This window comes from Eurosta solidaginis, chromosome 4, assembly GCF_040869045.1.
Source record: "Eurosta solidaginis isolate ZX-2024a chromosome 4, ASM4086904v1, whole genome shotgun sequence".
Classification (NCBI taxonomy): Eukaryota; Metazoa; Arthropoda; class Insecta; order Diptera; family Tephritidae; genus Eurosta; species Eurosta solidaginis.
The window spans coordinates 160,435,523-160,447,602 of NC_090322.1; positions in this window are offsets into that span (position 1 = coordinate 160,435,523).

Below are 12,080 nucleotides of genomic sequence, written 5' to 3' on the forward strand. Positions count from 1 at the left end.
ACCCTATCAATGATTTGAATAAAACTTAACAAAAAAGGAGAAAATTTGTATGCTTCATCAATTCTGAACTAAGATAAGTAAAAACAATGAAACCAAATAACACAAAAGACTAAGGGAGAAACGCGACATTTATTTACAGTGCCAAGGTTCGATAACATACTAAGTATGCATATTAGGCGGATAAAAAAAAAATGTATTAACTTTCTTTACAATATAAACTCGAAATTTTAATAAGAAAAGAGATATGGTAAAAATCGTTCTTATTTGCACTATGGAACGAACCGTTTACAGCAGGCTGCAATAAGGCTCACCATTCATCATCATTAATTGGCGCTTAATTGCCTGAATCGCATTAATAAGGCCGAATCAGCTCGTTGAAATTTGGCATCAGTGTATCCTTCAGTATGCTATAAGTAGGCGTCTCTTTTTCGAGAAAAAAATAGAAAAAAAAAACGATCAGTGAGCATATACATATGTAACTTAATTTGAACGTTTGAGGATCACAAAAGGAACCCATTTTAATAGTTGTTGTCTTTTTTTGAGTCGAAAAATTGCCCTAGGTGAAAGTTTGTGGAATTTCGGGGATTATTATTATTATTACTATTATTATTATTATTATTATTATTATTATTATTATTATTATTATTATTATTATTAATAGGTCTGGAAGCACTGCGACCTTTCTGCAGATCTATTGTGCAAGACCTTTCAGCCTAATTTTGTATCTGGAGGCTCCTGATGTATCTAATTACCTCTTCAGGCTTTTTACTCCATATCACATAGGGATTAAAAGTCCCACCATCTAGATGGGATAGTCTCTGGATAGCTAGAGCGACGCATTCGCAGGGAATGTGAACCGGCGTTTCATCGTCCATCTCACAGAAACGAAAAATTTGGGTTTCAGATAAATTTAATTTACTTAGGTGATATTGTAGACCGCACTGCCCCGTGTAGTACCCAGTAAGGGTTCTTAGTTCCTCCCTGCTTAGGTTAATGAATTTGACTGATACTTTCGTTGCCGGAAGTATAAACACTTTGGCTGCCTTTGAACTGGGCAATCGTCAGAATTGTTTCGTTTCTCAGTTACTTATAGCTTCCCTGGTGTGTGCTTTTGTGAGTCTACAAAAGGGCTCTGGACCATAGAATGCTGATGTAGCACCCTGCTTTGCTAGGTAATCTGCATATTCATTACCTTCATGTCCCTGATCTCCGGGAACCCATCCCAACAAAACCTTGTTTTTGGCTCCCAGGGCATTAAGGATTTCAGTGCATTCATCCACTAGCTTAGATGTAACTGCGCAAGATTGCAAGGCACGCAGTGCCGCCTGGCTGTCCAACGTAATGTAGATGCTCTTCGATGTTGAGCCCTCCGCAGACATTATCTACCGCAGACCCCTATTGCATGAAGTTCTGCTTGAAATATGGTGGGGTACCATCACATTTGTATCGTTTTTTTTAATTTTGTCCCATAGGTGCCAGCTCTCGTTCCTCCGTCATCGAATTTCGAACCATCCGTGTACCAGACCTCTGAGTCAGGATCGTTATAAGGATTCCCTATTTCCCAGTGGGTCCGGTCCACAATGGACACTTCAAAGTTCCGTGAGATTCTGAGCTTAGGGGACATTACGTCACGTAGTTGTAATGAGGGATTTCCTATGAGTTTTCTTATTTCCTTCCTTCAACTCAGAAATATTTGGAAGTATTAGTGCACCTAGTGTTGCCTCTTTCTCTATCAGAATAGGGAAGCGAGGTATTCCCACTAAAGCACTAAGTGCGTCAGCAGGGGCGGTTCTCATCGCACCCGTTATGCCAACGCAAACTAATCGATGCAGTTTGTTTAGTTTAGCCGTTGCCTTTCTTTGCGTGACCTTCTGCCACCAAACTAGAAATGCGTAGGTGACTATTGGCCTTACGACAGTATTAAATGTCCAATATACCATTTTTGGACAAATCATCATGTTTTGCCGTAGAGAGGAGTACAGGCGAAGAAAGCTCTTGTTGCCTTGTTTAGGATAGCATCCAAATGAGCATTCACCCGGACTTGTTTAAAAAATACAAAGTAAAATCATGAATTTAATTTCTTATGGACAAATCAAAGTACGCATACCTGTATAATGGCTCGTTCAAATTAAACGATTTCTTTTTACCAATATATCCTTCTAAACGTCTAGCTTAAAAACTGTGTGCTCATTTGAAAGTTTTTGTTACTAATACCAGAAATTTTTCATAGAGGAACTAAAACCAACTCTCATAGCACCTTTTTTTCCCATAAAAGTTGATCCAATTGAGATGCTGCCTTGCTTTCTGTTGAGGGTTCTGAAAAAAAATCGTCTAATTTGAAAAAAAAAATTGTCTAATTTGGACGAGCTACTCCACATTTATAAGTAAAATATTTTCTTACATAACGAAATTCACATAAAATGTATTTCATTTTTCTATTTAACAGATGGACTAAGGTGATTGCTTTCTCATATTACTTACTACGTTTCAAAATATTCCTCATACGCCCAGGCGTACCTTCAAAGCAAAATCTCAAGAAAATATTTAATAATCACCTCAATGGCAACCCAAAGAAACATCAAAAATTTCGAAATAAGTTTTTTTCAGTTGGGAAAAATAAAGTTTTTCCCAGGGGGACACCGCACGGCACTGATTGGCAGCCACTCCAAGTGTGCTTCTACCATGAAAAGCTTCTCAGCGAAAGTTCAGATGGCATTCAGAGTCGGCATAAAGCATTTGTGCCTCGTCCCATCAACATTTAGAAAAATTAAAATAAAGACCACGACGGAAATGGGAAGAGAAGCGCGTTCTTAATCTCCTCCTAGATAAATTGCGGCAAGTATTTATTTTTAAATTTTTTAATTCTAGACCAAAGGATTAAATTTTTACCATTGGTCTAATGTACTTTTTTAGCGTTTGCAAATCCATATTGCAATCGCTATTGCAAATATGCGACCAACGGCAATAGCGTATGCTTACCATTTGTTCCCACTTCTGTTGCATTTCGTAGCATATTTGCAGTCGATAAAAACATATAAATTTTCACCTATTTACATAAAACATTTTATGTTTTTGCACACAGCTGTGCGTTGAATTCTAACACCGCCAGGGTATTTGCATTGAGCGGTCATAGTGGTGATAATCGGAGCGTTGGTGTATTGACTTTATGAAAAAATGTCTGTCGTTCAAATATAGCAAAAAAAAAAAAAAAAAACAGCAGATACTAAAAATTGTTCACGGTGCTGCCCGGTTGATGTGTGTGAATGAAAATTATGCCTGCAGTGTTTAACACAGGGTCTATTTCTCAAACTCCCTCAGTGGACACTTACGGCAATTTGCAAGCACATACTTTTTAAGGGTTTCTTGTTTGGTGGACAGTCACACAAAAAGTACGTATACCAAAATACCTCCTATACAGATTATCAAAGATTAGCATAACGGAAGCCCTAAAACATCCCCAACAGCGGTATTGCATGCCATTATACCCATCTCGCCTGTAGAACAAATGACTAAAAATATAGCATTCAGGACGTATGGCCATATCAGTTTATCGCATCTTAGTATAGGGCGAACCGACATGGTCCCGTGCCTAAACTTCGAAGGACATCCTGGGGCCACAATAGATCCGGAGAGTTGACGCAAGTCTGTGGAAAGTGAAGAATATGCTATGCACCTGTACACCGATGGCTCCAAATTAACAGAAGGGTCGGGTAATCAGCAGATTATTATAGAAATAAGCAGATGGCGCAGGCTGTCAGATCACTGCAGTGTCTTTCAGGTAAAAAAGGTAGCTTTGAAGAATGCAGCAGTCACGTCAATACACATATTGATAGTGGTGCATGCGATCAAGTCAATAATTTCACACAATACCTCAATTAGAGATACATCGACCAGACCGGAACATACACCTGTACTGGGTTCCGGGCCATAAAGGGATAGAATGTAAAGAAGAGAACGACGAACAAAGGCGTAGTTAAAAGTTTGATCGTAAAAAACGTTCTGATATTATTAATTGAATTCAGTTTATGTAAAAACACTGGACCGCGAAGCCTACTTTTTGGGCAGGTGGTGCGACCAAGATGAGGAAAATGAGAGACGGAGAACGGAGTCATAAGCTATGTAAGACAACAACGCATTAAGCGATGCGTCGAACTCGGCACGTTAGAGCAGTAGAGAGCCAATGAGGTCCGCGATGGAATAGTATAAAAATGCAAACGGAGAAATAGTGTGAAGAAGGGTACGGAGCAGGGGGAGTAAGGGAGCTCTGTCACATTACCCTGCAGCACTAAAACTGTCTAGTGCTTGGGAGCATTGGTCCACTCAAAAGAACAGAACGATAGAAGTAGATCGAAGGCAGTTCAAAGGGTTTGCGGCGAGAAACCCTCGGTACTGTAATCGGTGCTAGTAAGAGGAAGCGCCGAATGGCAAAATGAAGCGGCAACGTACAGCGGAAGGCGACAAGCCTGTCTTTGAGAGGCAAAAAGGGCCCAGTGCCAAGAAAACGAGGCAGGGAGGTTGCACAAACAAGACAACTGGGTATGTAGGACATACGGGCCTCAATAGCGAGGTAGTAACTAACTCGAAAACAACAGCCTCTAAAGATAAAAGTTAGAGAGAGGACGTAAAAAAAAGTTCCAATATGGGAACCACGGAAGTAGGAGATGAGTCAAAAGGAGATAACGCCAAGACTCTGGCTTTCTCGGAGGTGTCAAAAGGAGATAGCACTAAGACGCCGACTGTTGCCGAGCAGATGAGTGATGTGGCAAATAAGTCACTGACTGTTCCCCTGGTTGATCGTGGCAATCCTTTCGTACAGATGCCTACTCCACCTTTCAGTTGAAAGGGAGCTTATTAGGTTAGGTTAAAGTGGCTGCCTCCATAGGCCACTGTGGCCCATTGTGATATCACGAAGGAGTCTTGTTTTATGAAGCTAAAACCAGTATGTTTGCCTAATGTAGCGCAGAGATTCGTTTATATTTTCGGTTTCAAACTCCAAAATGCATCCAAAGAAGTGTCTGGGGAGACATCGGTACTTGGTCTTCGATAGGGCGGGACAATAGTATACATAATTTTCTACACTTTCTATCTCTTCCCCGTCCCTGCAGCTTCGGCAGAAGTCGTTTGTTTAAGCCTCATTGGCGCCCAGTGACCTATTAGAATACCCACTTCTGGGCTAATATAGAGGCGATTCAGACGACAGTTTGAGCCAGATGTGCCTGAACCACCTTGCGTTAGATTGTTCAGTGAAGTGAGATCTCAGTTAGTGCTTGCAAGCATTCAGAGGAGGATTCATCCAGCCAGCGGTGCCTTCCCTTGCTAACTGCTCATGAGGAGTGCAGTTTCCCGAGATTTAACTATGGCGTGGAACCCATATTATGCTCAGGTTGGACTTATCAGTTAGCTTGTTCAAAGCTTCCCGGCTCTTTAATGCCACTAGTTACTATGTATCACATTGCAGGGATTTTATGGAAGCTTGGCTGGCGGAAAAAATGGCCCAGCATAAATTAGATCAGACTAGCCTACAAATCATAAAAAATAAAAATTATTGAACTGATCGCAAAAAAAACCCAACAGGAAGCAGAATTAGTTACCGGCAGATTGATTGCATAAAGATCAACTTCCCCGGTAGATGTAATCTCAGCTTTTCAGTGGTATGGCAAGCTCGGGCTCTTATTTATATTGAGCTTCCTAGAAAATATTACAGATTATAAGCTTAGTGATCAAGATGACGCGGGAAAAACCACATGAGCCCCTTCCAACCTTTGATTCGGTGGCGCTTTTTCAAACATCCAAAGCAATGCATGAACGCGCAGTTTGAGGTTGGTGGATAAACGGAGATCCCCATGGTACCAAAGCTTAAAGTACGGATGCCATGCCATTCGTGTTGAAGGTGCTACACTGCAACTTCTGCAGAGTCCGAACCCGAATATACTGTAACGAATTTACTTGCAATTCCCCTTATTTGCAATCTTATGTTGAGTTCGAATCACTAAACTGTTGAATAAATAACTCCAATATTTAATAATGCAAAATGGCCTTTATTAAAGTACTTCACAATACCACTTATACTTTGCAATTAGCTGGGTTAATAACCAAACTGATAGCTTAAATGAAACTGACTTTCAAAATAATACTGCTATTGCTCGCTAGATATCGTCTTAGTCGAAACTGCTTGACAACTCAAATCAAACTGAATTACTTCTTACTCGCCTGCTCCGCTTTTATAGTTTACGCTGCATACTTCTAGGCTCTTAAATTTCCAGAACTTACCAACTATATTCATGTGTGTATAGTTCTCATATAGTTTCTACTTGTTTACAATTGTCTGCTTTTTAGCGCTTCTCAGATGTACATATGTGAGTTTGTAGTTTACAGTCTCCCGCACACACATAAGCGTATAAGTAAATTCATCTGTGTGTGACATCTCATCTCTCGCTGCCTTGTATGTAAATGTTGCTCGTCGGAATGTGTACATATGTGTAGACGCAATTATTGATTCGTCTATGTAGATACATAATGATTGAATTATTGATGTTAATTCACGTCACTGCTTAGCATCGGCCTGGAGATGGCAGCACTCCTTAGTTTTGCTAATATTCGTAACACTGCCCTCCACCTAAGTCTGATCGTCCCGATCAGACAAATCTCCCAATATAAACGCCGCTAGCATCTCCAAATGTACCACCCTTCTAATCCGTGGTTTCCCAGTGGTTTGTATGCGGTAGATGGTATCACTGATCTTCTTCAAAACTTTATACGGTCCTTCCCAACTGCACCGAAATTGGGCTGGAACACCTTTCCGCCGGTGAGGGTTGTTTAACAGTACCAAATCTCCATTCAGGAAACCTTCCGAATTATTTTCCCTGTCGTACCTGTGTTCCATCTTACTACTCATTATTCTGGATCGTTCTCTCGCACTCTGTTGCTTGGCCAATGAAGAACTACTTTGTAGAGCTTGTTCTTGACGGATTGGCTTCACATACTCAGTATCGTTCCGACGTTTCCCAACAAAAGTGCGCGCTGGCTTGAAACCATCCTTGAATTCTTTCTGAAAAATTCTTTCAGTCATTTTAGTGCGTCCATTAGGGTTTGTTGATGCCGGTCTTTTCCTCGCAGGTACTTTTAATTTCGCTTTATTTGGCACATTCGATCCATCAACCTTTGCTCGATCTACTTTCCTTGACTTTCGTGGTTTCTGTCGAATCTCCTCCACCAGCACTCGCTTACTGCTGAACCCTTTTTCCAAACTGAAGTTAAGTGGCACATCTAGGTTCTCATAATGCATCACCCTTCTCTGCATATCGATCCTGATGTCATGGTCAACCAAGAAGTCCACTCCCAATATGACTTCATCAACGATCTCCGCGACAACGAATTTGTGTAGAACCATGACTTTTCCAATTAATACCTCACATACCACTTCGCCTTGGACTTGATTATACTCGCCTGTGACCGTACGCAACCTTGCTCCAGGTAATGAGTTTACTCTCCTGTAGACCAAATCAGATCGAATCAAGGAATGAGATGCCCCTGTATCTACAGTCAGTACACGCTCTTTACCATCCACATTCCCTCTGATTGCAAGACTGCTTGATTTCCTTCCAATCTGCGACACAGATATCACAGGACATTCAATAGCCGGGGAAAGTTTTCGTTCTTTACATCCGACACGCTCTTGCTCATTTCCGCCAACTTTGCGTTTACGGCCACCCACATTGTTGGAACTATTCGGGCCAAGATCGCAATGACGTGCAATGTGACCTGGGTTGCCGCACTTGAAACATTTAATAACTCCGGCATTCTTCTGTTGAGATCCCTTCAGTGCTTCCAAAATTGTGTCTACCCAGTCTGGCCTTTCCACTTCCACGTGATGAGCTTTGTATGTGGGCTTACTCAAAAGTGACGCTGTTTCCTGAGTCAGCGCATGGGATACCGTTTCTGCGAATGTGGGTTTTAGGTTTGCATATGTCGCTCGCTTCGTTTCTACGTCCCGTATGCCGTTTATAAAACTCTGAATTTTTACCTTCTCGGTGTACTCCACGTGTGCGTCCGCATTTGCCAAATGAGCCAACCTTTAAACATCTAAAGCAAACTCTTGCAAAGTCTCATTATCTTTTTGGTAACGGTTTTGCAATTCTATTTGATACATCTGTTTCCTGTGTTCGCTTCCGTACCTTCGTCCTACAGCAGCCATCAATGCGTCATAACTGTTCCGTTCGTACTCTGGAATAGTCTGTAAGATTTCCGCGGCAGGCCCTTTCAGTGCCACGAACAGAGCTGCAACTTTATCTTCAGCATTCCATTGGTTCACTGCTGCGGTCTTCTCAAACTGTAGCTTAAAGACCTGAAAAGGAAAAGAACCGTCAAAGGATGGTGTTTTTACCTTTGGGTTACTCGCTGAAACTGTTGGGCGATTTAATTGCAACTCCTGTATACGACCTCTCAAAGCATCCACCTCGCCCTCGATGTTTTCTGCAAACTGTAAAATTTTTGTATCTTGCGCCTCCAACTTCGAGGAAATACGTCCTTCTTGCTCTTCCAGTTGAGCAGAGATCTGCGATGATATCTGTGCTGAAATTTGCGCCGACATTTCGGATATCCGTGCCTCTTGTGCTTCAATCTTCGCTGTTATACGGTTCTCCTGCGATTCCAGCTGAGATGACATTTGCGACGACATTTCGGATACACGCGTTTCTTGTGCTTCCATCTTCGATGTTATTTCTGACGACATTTCTGCAATATGTGTCTCCTGTGATTCCATCTTAAATTCCATATATGTTTTCTGTTCTTCCAGTTGAGTTTCCATCTTGGATGTTATACGTGTCTCCTGTGATTCCAGTTGAGATGCCATTTTCGAAGTTTGAGCAGATATTGCAGCCAAAATCATATTCAAGTCTGTGCTCGTAACTGTCTGCGTAACTGTCTCTTCCATTTTTGTTGTTTTCTCGCCATCAAGATGAAAGTCATACTCTTCCACGTCAATTCTTTCTACTTCCATTGCCTCTCGTAGCCGTGCCTGAAGTTCAAGTTTAACGCCGCTTGTATTCAATCCACGGCTCTCCAACTCCCTCTTCAGTTGCTGGATCTTCAATTCACTGAACTTTGCCATGTCCTTGTTGTCCTCTGGAATTTATTCAACAATTCCTCTTCTGGCACCAATTGTAACGAATTTACTTGCAACTCCCCTTATTTGCAATCTTCTGTTGAGTTCGAATCACTAAACTGTTGAATAAATAACTCCACTATTTAATAATGCAAAATGGCCTTTATTAAAGTACTTCACAATACCACTTATACTTTGCAACTAGCTTGCTTAATAACCAAACTGACTGATAGCTTAAATGAAACTGACTTTCAAAATAATACTGCTATTGCTCGCTAGATATCGTCTTAGTCGAAACTGCTTGACAACTCAAATCAAACTGAATTACTTCTTACTCGCCTGCCCCGCTTTTATAGTTTACGCTGCATACTTCTAGGCTCTTCCATTTCCAGAACTTACCAACTATATTCATGTGTGTATAGTTCTCATATAGTTTCTACTTGTTTACAATTGTCTACTTTTTAGCGCTTCTCAGATATACATATGTGAGTTTGTAGTTTACAGTCTCCCGCACACACATAAGCGTATAAGTAAATTCATCTGTGTGTGACATCTCATCTCTCGCTGCCTTGTATGTAAATGTTGCTCGTCGGAATGTGTACATATGTGTAGACGCAATTATTGATTCGTTTATGTAGATACATAATGATTGAATTATTGATGTGAATTCACGTTACTGCTTAGCATCGGCCTGGAGATGGCAGCACTCCTTAGTTTTGCTAATATTCGTAACAATACCAACATAGGATTGGAAAGTAACTACCGTATCTCGGGTTCAGGAAAACATATCAAAAAAAAAAAAAAAAAAAAAAAAAACAACAGCTGTCATAGTTCCTGGAAAACTTCTAGATTTTGCCAAGAGGACTGAGTTTTTTATAACATAGGTCCTGGTTTTTTTGGAGTTTTTCAGTTTGGTGGTTAAACAAATTGCTGGTAAGACAAGACTACGGACTCATCAGTCTATGTGAGTTCGTTACTAAGCGGCCAGTTCAACTTAATAAATAACCTATATAAGGACACGTCAGGCCAAACTTACCTAAGCTATTTGCTGGTTTAGAAGTAAATAAATAGTAAAACTTTCACACGAACATCTGTAACTGGTATTTTTATATATTTGTAAATAGGAAAATATTGGTACTGTATGAATGTGTTTTTAAATATTTATTAAGATATGTCCGCCGGCGGTATTAAGGCCGGAAACGGAAGCGTGGCTTATTTGTTAGTAAATACTTTGTCATAACAATAAAATAACATAGGAACAACAAATAAAACAGTAAAAGCGCTTGTGGTCAATCTGCCAGGAAATAGTATTCTATGTTTGCTGTTGTTGCGTTTTACACACAGTGCATTGGAAAATCAAGTGTTCCTCTAATAAGTTTAAACAAGCAGATAAGTAGGAGGTTGTTCTACCTTAGCTTTACTTTACCGGCGTCACTTTTAAAAGGCTCTCATCTCTTACCTTCCCACTTACTTTCGCTCTTCCTCTCCTTTCTCCCATTCTACTACTCTTTCTATCTTTTACTTACTTATTTAATTGGCGCTTAACCGTTTAAGCGATTATGGTCATCCAACAAAGCCCGCCATTCGCCTCTTGGCGCCTCCAATCGGTTTTCAGCTGGTCTTTCCAGCGGAGTTTGGGCCCGCCTTCTTTCCGCTAAAAATACTTTCTTAGACGGAGCGTCATCTTTCATTCGCATAACATGGCCTAGCCACAGTAGCCGCTGCGTTTTAACTCGCTGGGCTATGTTGATGTCTGCGTAAAGCTCGTACAACCCGTCATTAAATTTTTTCGGTACTCGCCAGCGCCAACGCGTAGAGGTCCATAAATCTTTCGAAGAACTTTTCTTTCGAACAATCCCAGAGCCGCTTCATCTGATGTTGTCATGGTCCATGCTTCTGCACCATATAGCAGGACGGGTACGATAAGTGACTTGTAGAGTATGATTTTCGTTCGCCGAGAGAGGACTTTACTTTTCAATTGCTTACGTAGTCCAAAGTAGCATTTATTGGCAAGAGTGATTATTCGCTGGATTTCAGAGCTGATGTTTTTGTTAGTGTTAATGCTGGCTGCCAACAGTAGCGTGGTTGCCAATGGCGCATATGCGCTGACTATTTGCTCGATGACAACAGGTACTTCGTTTTGTCCTCTTTCACCGTCAAACCGATCTTACCGTTTTTTTTTTGCAGTTTGGAGTAAACAGAACTTACGGCGCGGGTGTTTAGGCCGATAGTATCAATGTCCTCAGCATATGCCAGTAATTGCAAGCTTTGATAGAATATTGTTCCAGAGCGGTTAAGTTCTGCAGATAGTATAATTTTTTCCAGCATAAAATTAAAGAAATCACAAGATAGCGGGTCACCCTGTCTGAAACATCGTTTAGTTTCGAATGGCTGGTAGTGGTCCTTCTCAATTCTGACTGAGCTGATGGTGTTGTACAACATTATTTTGCACAGCCGTATAAATTTTGCGGGGAAACCAAATTCAAACATAGCGGCATATAGGCAGCTCCTTTTCGTGCTGTCGACGGTGGCTTTAAAATCGACGAAGAGGTGATGTGTGTCGATTCTTTTGTCGCGGGTTTCTTCCAAGATTTGGCGCATTGTGAAAATCTGGTCGATGGTAGATTAATTAGGGCTGATAAGGTCCAATCAGCGGATTCATGGTGAGCTTCAATCTTTCATACAATAGTCTTAACAGGACCTTATAAGCGATATTAAGAAGGCTGATTCCGCGAGAGTTGGTCCAGTTTGCAGTATCCCCTTTCTGGTGCTCTGAACAAAGAACACTTAGATTCCAATCGCCGTTTGGTCTTCCTCTTTCTCGCTACTCCCCCCTATTCACTCTCTGCTTCTTTCTCCATTTTCGTCTTTTTCTCACATTTGTCTTCACTCTCTGTATGGCTTCTTCTCCTCCCTCATTTTTCTCCCATTTCTTTAAATTTTTTCCCAAATCTATCTTTCCCTGCCCTTCTCTTTG